This window comes from Lolium rigidum, chromosome 7, assembly GCF_022539505.1.
Source record: "Lolium rigidum isolate FL_2022 chromosome 7, APGP_CSIRO_Lrig_0.1, whole genome shotgun sequence".
In the NCBI taxonomy this organism is placed as follows: Eukaryota; Viridiplantae; Streptophyta; class Magnoliopsida; order Poales; family Poaceae; genus Lolium; species Lolium rigidum.
In genome coordinates this window covers 86,084,164-86,093,205 of record NC_061514.1, presented here as the reverse complement: position 1 = coordinate 86,093,205, position 9,042 = coordinate 86,084,164, and positions in this window count along the sequence as shown.

The window sequence follows — 9,042 nt, the reverse complement described above, 5'->3', positions numbered from 1 at the left end:
TTCTGGCCCAGGTCCGAGTTTTTCGGGCCGGGCTTCGGGCCGGGCCTCGGGCCGGGCTGCCCATGGCCAGGTATGCCCTCATGTGAGATTGACTCTGCCATAACATTCTGACCTGTTATGAATCTGACATCAGCATTTCACACACATCTCACGGTATGATTGCTGCACCCTCATGGAGCTCTCACAGCGTTTTGGATTTTGGGCCGTCCGATCGAGCTGATGTGGCGCGATCTCGGCCGTCTGTTCGGTCCAGGGCGCGAGGCCCTCGCGCGAACCCGCATTTTATCCATGGGTCGGTAAAAAGCCCTCCCGGCCCGGCGTTGGCGCATCGTGTGCTCCTCCCCAATCCCCGCCTCTCCTCCTCTCCCCAATCCCCGCCTCCCCTGCCTTGAGCCGCCTCTTCTCCTCTCCCCAATCCCCGCTCCCCATTCGCCGCCTTGAGCAGCGCTGGCGGTTGATGCAGGAGCCCCGTCGTCCTCGCTCGGGCCGCCTCCCCTTCCCGCCCCTTCCTTCCTCAGCAGTGCATCGTCGCCTCCACCCCCACGCTCGCCGTCATAGCCTTCTTTGTCGAGTCAGCGCTCGAGGACGCGGAGCAGAAGCCCTCCACAGGGCCGCTCGTGCTGGAGACGGCGGCGAGGTGAGCACGAAGGAGATGCAGCCTTGAGGCACCTCTGCGCCTCTCCCGGCCGTGGTGGCCGTCGTCACCCGCAAGCTTCTCGACATGGGCTGGGAAAGGAGGCGGAGCAGGAAGCCCTCACAGGGTCGCCGGTGCTGGAGGCGGCGAAGAAGGAGTTGCAGCGGTGATGCACCTCTGCGCCTCTCCCGGCCATGGTGGCCGCCGTCACTCGCGGGCTGTTCAAAATGGAGTCTGCGGCCGGCGAGAAGATGCGCGTCGGCGGCGTCGTCTCCAAGCTGAAGGTAATGGCCTCTTTCTTCAATTCCCTGCTATCCCTTCCCCGCCTCTTCCTCCCCATGACAAGATTGATTCAGTTTCTTTCATATTGCAACTTCGTACCTGAATATTTCTGGGTTGTATTTCAGTCCTAGATTTGTGTAGGATGAGCTACACATTCTGATAATAGTGGTGCTGCGATGAGGATCTGAGGTACTCTTTCTCTTGCAACCATCATCTTTTCTTCATAAAGATATGAAAGGATTCACAAGTAGCACACCGTTTAGCTGTAGCCCAGTTGCTGATTTATGTATACTTCTTGCTAATACGAAATTTGCATAACACAGGTAAACATAAAAAAGTTAGGCTTCTCTGGAATCCGAACAGACTGTTAAAAATTATAAAATTATAATGCTGGTGAACACGACAATATTAAGCTCAAGTAATCCAAGGCAACTCCTCCTGTACGTTTGGATCTGGGGATTGATGGGAGATTTAACATGGCTGGCCTCGACGGTTCAGGTTCGTACACAAAATCCCCTCCTTCTATTTTCTGCTTGATTTCTGACTGAGATCCAAGGGCCTAATGTCTTCCCCTTGGTGCACTGGGATTGGTCCGATCTATGTACATGCGAGAGGTTGAGGCAATCCTTTGATTATGTGCATTGGTTTGCATATGAGGTCATTGACATTTTGTTTAGTTAAAAAATTCATGGTCTGTTTCGGTCAAGGGGTTGTGATTATTTTACTTCAAACCTTCTGGTTTTGTTGCAGTGCTGAATAGAAGAGCAGGTCAGGGAGGATGCAAATAAATGTGGTGAGGACTCACCGTTGCAGGGATGCTCGCGGAAGTGCAGTCATAGGGCTCGGCGGACTAGCCTCGCTGGTTGGTGGAGGAGAAGAAGGCAAATGTGAGCTTGTATTTATTTGTCTTCACCCCAGATCACGAGTCATCTTCATCTTTTCTCTACCAAAGTAAACATTTCTGCAGGTTGATGTGTAGTAATTTGTTTATACTCTCGCTAGATGCTTTATCTTCTAGGTGGATATTCTCACTTGCACTGGTTTTCTTCATGGAATGGCAGCTCCTTAAAATTGTTGTTACTGCCAATATATCATTTAGCTATTTTAGATGATTAGATTAGATTTTTCCTATGTTACATTACTAATTGTTGTTTGATAATCATGATCTTATTACTTCCTTTTGATGCTCTATGCATTTTGTTAATGAGTTGGGTATTCTCACTTGCACAGGGCGTTCTTGGAGTTCACGAAGCTTCTGGGGCCGGCACACATCAGCGATTGAGGGCTGCTCAGAGATATCATCCATGGCATTGCTTGCAGCCTGACCTCTGCCTTGCCGTGGGGATTGGTCTGGATCATTTACATGGCATTCTTCATCCGGTATATAGTCCATCGAACTTGATTTTTCTTTTCAGTATTTTACCATATCAATTTGTATGCCATATTCACATATAAAAATGCCAACTAGATGCTGTGTTCATCGACCTATCTATTGGCTATTACTGCCATAGCGTAGAAGGAGTTGGATACTGTATTTTGTAGTCGGATGTTTTCACCTATGCTATTAAGAAGTTGCTTTAAGAACAATTCATTGTACATGTCAAGCAATGAGTCAATGGAGCGGTGCGTTGTACTGGAGCGCATGCTGCTCGAGACGGATCCTGTGGCATTACCATCGTGACCGTACTGCTGCCCGCACCGTTGAGACTGACGGGTGCAGCGGGGCATGGTTTTCGCCAGTCCACCTCTCATGATCCTCTCCCTACTGATCAAGTGTATGGTTTCTTCCACTAAAATACTGGCTGATAAAAGACAAGAAAAGGGTTTCTTTTGATTGGTTGATTGTTTGTTTGATCCATACAACATTTAGTTTTTCATGATCTTTGAGCCTTAATACTTAATATTACAGCTCCTGCAATTTCTCTAAGCTGCAAAACAATATCCATGTAATTTGAGCTGATGATGGTTCTACCTGAACATTTTTGTTGCATGTTTCTGGGTCATGTAGTGATAAGGATGAGGTGTGTATTTTAATTTTCATGGAGAAAGATGAGATCAAATCTGTGTTTAGTTTAACATGTATTTTAGTTTTCAAACATAAGCGAGATATATGTCTCTTTGAATAAAAACTTTCTCATTTGAGTTTCAGAGTGGCAGCTTTGTCTTGCCTGTTCACAACGTGTTGATAAAGTAATAAATTTTCGCTGCTCCTCGAATGATTTACTTCGCAGTGCATTGTAATTTAGTGGCTGCGTGGCTGGTGGCTGGCCTTCTCTTTCTAATGCCGATACACGGCGCTGTCAGATGCTTTGAGCCAATGCGTTCTACTACTGTTGGTTTATTGATGTCCACTGCAGGGAACAAGCAGAAGGAAAGCTTGATGGATGTAAGATGCTTGCATAACCGTGCAACAGGTTCCTCTTTTAGTTCTTGAGGGTGAACGGCACAAAAGTGTGCAAATGAATTCAGTGACTAATATAAGCTACAGAAGAGGTATAATTAAATGTTCAGACAGTAATCTGTTAAGTTATGGTGGCATATTTTAGCTTTAATCTCGTTAAGTTATGGCGGCACACAAGACCATTGCAGCTTTTTAGGGAAAATAATTTGTGTTATAAAATGCAATTCTAGAGTTAGTGGTATATATAATTTCTGATGACTGAATTATATAATATTTTGGTTCAGGATGTTGATTGGTTGCATTGTATAAATATCCTGCTGTAAATTCTAAAATGGTGCATTCTTCCAATACTAATTAGCTATCCTATGAATTTGCATTGTTCATCTAAGAGGTTAAATGATATGCACCTTCTATTTGTTCTGGTAGGGCTGTTCGGTTCTCCTTCTATGATGGTTAGCCTCCGATATTTTAGTTGTGATCGTTTGTGCTGGTCTGATATTTCAGTTGTGATCTCTCTGAACTTTCTCTAATACCCTTTTTGATTTGTCTTTCCGATAGATTTTACAGATGATACAACAAAGTCTTTGGCCTCTGTTTGACCTGTGGCATGTTCGTGTTCTTCCTGCAGGTGCTGATTCTATCAACTGGTTTATGATGCCTTGTATATTTAGGTCATTATTTATTTGATCTCATCCTCCACTACGCCCTTCTCATCGTGCACATGGTCTCATAGGTCATGAATCCAAATTATGGTCTGTGGTGCATGCCAATAGTATGATCCAGAAATTAATTGAATGTTAAGCTCTTGGTTCTGGCTTGTCAATCCATCAGTGTATGCAACATAAGGTATTTCCATTTGATTCTGCTATGCTTTGTCATCATCGGGTTAGGGCAGTTTTTGTATGTCCATATTTTCTCTCCATTTTCTTTGTCAATGATTTACATTGTAGTTGGTAATTTTTAGAACCAGTTTAAGGTATTATTTGAAAGCTTGTGCTGCTTTATAATCAAGTTTGACCTTACAATAGAGTTGTTCGTTATAATGACACTGTCATGCAGATGAGTTACCTTGTGCTGCTTTATAATCAAGTTTGACCTTACAATAGCGTTGTTCATTATAATGATACTATCATCCAGATGAGTTACCTAGATGAATGGGTGGTGTCAATAAAATATCCTTGGGTCTCTTGTCCTATGCACCTGGAGCTCTAATCAAGCTATCTATACTTATATTGTTCTATCAAGAATTAACTGAACAAAGAAATGCAGGGGATGTTATTCCCTACAGCCCCGAGCTAATAATTTTTTATTCTTTAGGGCTCAGAATCTGTGTTGTTAGGTCCAGAGTGTCCATAGATCAACCTTACAGAAATGCCTCAGATATATAGCAACATTTGGCTGTCATTAAAAATAGCACAACGAATTAGAGGAGAGGGTTGTAGATTAAAGATATGTATAATTATTCAGTGTAGCCCCCCCCCCCTAAAAATACCTAAGTAATATTGTTTGTCTTACAACTCACACGTAGACTATTGCTTCATTCCCTTCTTGTGCCATTTTGTTGCATATAATCATTTTTTTATATCTACGCCTTAAATTACTTGCTCTGATAAGCCAGGGATAGATAAATGTTTTGAGCTATTTCTACTGCTTTTCTGAAAAAACTTTAATTATTTCAGTACATATACCAATTCTTTGGTTGGTTTGTGTTACAAGAGATGGAAAATGGCTGTTCTTTGGATTCCGTAAGAACTAGACAGTGGCATGCTTTTCCAGTTTTCAATCAATAAGAACAGTATCAGTTAAGCTGTGTTCTTATCATTTTACACCTCTGAGTTGACATTTTTTGCTTTTTTTTAGCTATGTAGAGACGTTCCCCTTCCACTAATGTCTTTGTGTTGGCTGAATCTATACATGATTTCAACTCTAAAATAGTGTACATTGGGAGTAAAACCTTAATTTCTGGTAGTTATAGTATAGATCAGTTAATGCTACCCACTTAAAAATTTCACCTCTTAAATTCGGATATGATCTCTGTTGCTTTTACTAATGATACTTCTGTATTGATATTCCAGGCCAAGGTCTACCATTCATTATGACTAATTCTGAAAAGGATATCTTTGGAAGGTTGTCACTTTAGTTTTCTCTGATAGGTATTCACTTAATCTTATTATGTTGGATACTGGTTGCACTATGCAGAACAAAATAAAATTATAACCTTATACTGAATATGTGCATCTTTTCTCCTATTTATATGCATATATTACCTATTTGCATCTTGCTATCACTCTCAAAAATCTAGCATTACTTGATTGTGTACTACTACTTTTATTCATGTCTTACACATAAGTTGTTACAAAACTAAATAAAGACGCATTGTCATGGACTGAGTAATGTAATACGATAGTTCTCGGTGCTTATGGCAGTTTTCGATATGATTTGACTTCCCAGGCATCCTGTCTCATGGTATCCCTACCAGGGTGCTACTTCCTCTCCTGCTCTAGCCCACTTTTTCTAAAATTCATTGAAGAATATCAAGACCATCACAATCCTGAAAGACAAGCCATTTTATCATCGACTTGAGCATACCCAGCAATCTTTATTACCTCCCGTTCATCCATTGTTCCCTGCACTGTCTCACTCCAAACCATTCACCACAGGATGCATTAATGCCATAGAGCATCACATAGTCTGTGCTCGCTTCTTCATTCATTTTTAGAAGCCTCTCCCCGGCAAGCTTGCCCACTCTGCATTCCTCCATACGGCTGCACTAGGTTCACACCTCATGCTGCCCATAGTTGCAAATGCTTCATCCAGTAAGCCTGCACGGCCAATCATATCCACTATGTAATTGTAATGCTTTGCATTCGGCTCAATCTACTTGTCTTTCATTAGAGAGAAATTGTCTTTAACCAATCCGGCATGACTAGCTGCTGCCCGCTGGCGAGTCCAGCATGGATGGGCCTGAGGCCTAGAGCGCACACAGACGTGGTATAGAGCTTCTACCTATTCATCATGTTGAATCTGAACGGCTAGCCATGGATCAACAGCCTACAACACATATTGCTTGATGTTGCTGCTCGTTAGTGTTGATCGGTTTTCTTGACAGATTAGGGCTCAAGCTTTCTTTTTTGCTTTTTCTCAGGTTGGCACTACTTGGTAGTGTGTCTACTCCATCGTAAAAGAAGTGAAGTAACAAGATAAAGGGGTACTGATATTGGGTTTATACATTGATGTGTCAGGTATGCATAACGAGCATGGTATAACCATCATCTATTAGTTGCTACTGTTTATTGCACAAATTATTATATAATGATACAAAGATATTGCACGATGTAGCATAACTTACATGGAGATGTCTCCGTTTTTCTATTGCAGTGGTGTAAGGAGTAGATCCACGTAGTAGAAAACGAATTTCTTCATCAAAAATATTCTTCACAGTTTGAGTTGATCTTTTTATTTGCGTATAAAACCTATGATGGATGATATTTTCAGCTATAGATGAATTGTAGCTGAAAATTAAATATGATACCATGCATTACCTTTCTTCAATCTAATGGAGGAATCCTGGGACAAGTGAGTTGATTCATGTGTGTGAGGCACCCTAAATAATTCGATTTCTTCACCGTATTAACTAATTATAACCTCATATATAGCTTATGCCAGTTTTGTTTTCAGATCAAACCATCTTCATGTGACTCTACTTCTAGAAGAGCTAAGACTTAAGATGCTATCTCTACTTGGAACAAAATGGGTAAGGGCCTACAGGTCAAGGCCTCAGATCCAAGGAGGATCTGATGTGCTTCTAGAATTAGAAATTTCTTCTAAAATATTGTCTTTCAGCTTTTTTTTCACTCATTTTTGGCAATGACATTGATACCGTGCTTAAGAATGGCGCTACAGTCTAGGCAAATACTTTAATTGCATATGTATTGATAGAGTTCTTCTTTATCTTGCATTTAAAAAATTACGCCTGTGTAAAAAACAGAGGTGTTTCATCCTTTGTCTCTATGCTTTTTTTGTTAAACTTACTGTCTTATTTATTTTTGCAGGATGAGTCTAAGGTTAAACTTCAGAAGTGTAAACCGGTCTCCATAAATATGAATGGTGTTGCAGACCTGGTATTTCCATTATGCCATTTGTGGCAGACCCTATATGGCAGCGTTAGAGAAAGTGTGGATAAATATTATGCAGGCATCAGAGTTTAAATCTTGCCCTATTTTATTGGTTATATGTATATGTGTTCGGTATTCCGTTTGTAGTTCTCTATGCTTTAACCTAATTTCATCCTAACAACATAGTTTTGTAAAACCCAGAAAATGTATTATCGCATTGGCAGCTAAATTTTATCGTTGTCATACAAAATCAACAGCCACGAGCTCCACGGGACCGTGCGCCAAGGCGCACATCTAAATCTAGTTGACATGATATAGTTGTCACCATGCAAACAATAACCATGCCAACGAAACCATGCACCGCTTGCATGTGGTGCTAAGGGTGTGTTTGGTAGCCCAGCTCACCTCAGAAATTATCATCTCAACCTAGCTCAGCGCACTATTTCTTGTTTGTTAGCCCGGCTCGTATCAACTCAGCAGTGCCCACCTCATACTAAAAACACCTCTCAGCCAGGCTGGGATGAGAAGGTCAAATCGAGCTTCACAACCGGACCAGGCTGAACTCATACCCGCAATCCACTGTAGCAGAGCCTGCGACCCACCCCCAGACCCCGACCCCCACCTCTTTCCTCTCCTCATTCCCCCCGTTCCTCCTCTCTTGCTCTCGTCCTCCTCCCGCTCTCCTCCTCTCCCGCCGGCCGAGCCGGAGCAATGGACCCTAGGAGTTCACGTCGGCGCCCTCTGGTTCGCCGCCGTCGACGAGAAGGCTCCCCGGATGGTTCTCCTCCCGCTCCGGCCCTCAACATCTCCTGACGGGCGAGCAGTACATGGAGACACCGGGCTCGCGCCGGCGCCCTCCAGCCCATCACCGCGGACGAGAATATTCCCAGCACGCCGCCGCGTCGCTGAACCGCCGTCGCCGCCCCACGGACGAGCGCCTCCACGACCAGTCCGAGCTCCACTTCTACGGACGAGCACCTCCACGTAGGGTTGTGCCACTCCCGAGCTCCGCAGCCACGGAAGAGCGCATCCACGCAGCCTGCGCCGCCACGGAAGAGCATCGGCCAGCGCCGCCGCGCCACGCCTCGAGCTCGCCAACGCTGGTCGGAATCGGGCTGAGCTTCGTCTCAATCGGGATCTGAGGATCCGATTGCTTTTTTCGTTTTCTGTTTAAGGGTCTTCCTGTAAAACTTGGACCTCAGCCCGTCTCAACACATACAAGCCCACCAAACAACATCTCAATTCGGCATGTATCAACCAACCCAGCCTACCAAACACTGTAAGGGTATATTGCCCCTATGTGTGGTTTTGGTAATTAATGACAACCCCTATGGACTAATGTTTTCATTGAGTTTATATGAAGGAATATTCCATAGGTACTACTTGTACTCCATGTGTTGGATTCAAGTATGGATGCCATGAAGATAAAGGTATACCTTGTGTATTGGCATCAAGATCATCGGTATGAAGATATATATGTGATATGATCAAGAAGAAGAAATGAAGATGGAGTTCTTATGTGGAACTCAATATTAGCCATGCTCTATCTTAAGTGAGTATGAGAAGATACAAGGTTGAGTTGGGCAAGTTCAAGATGAGCATCTTGAGTG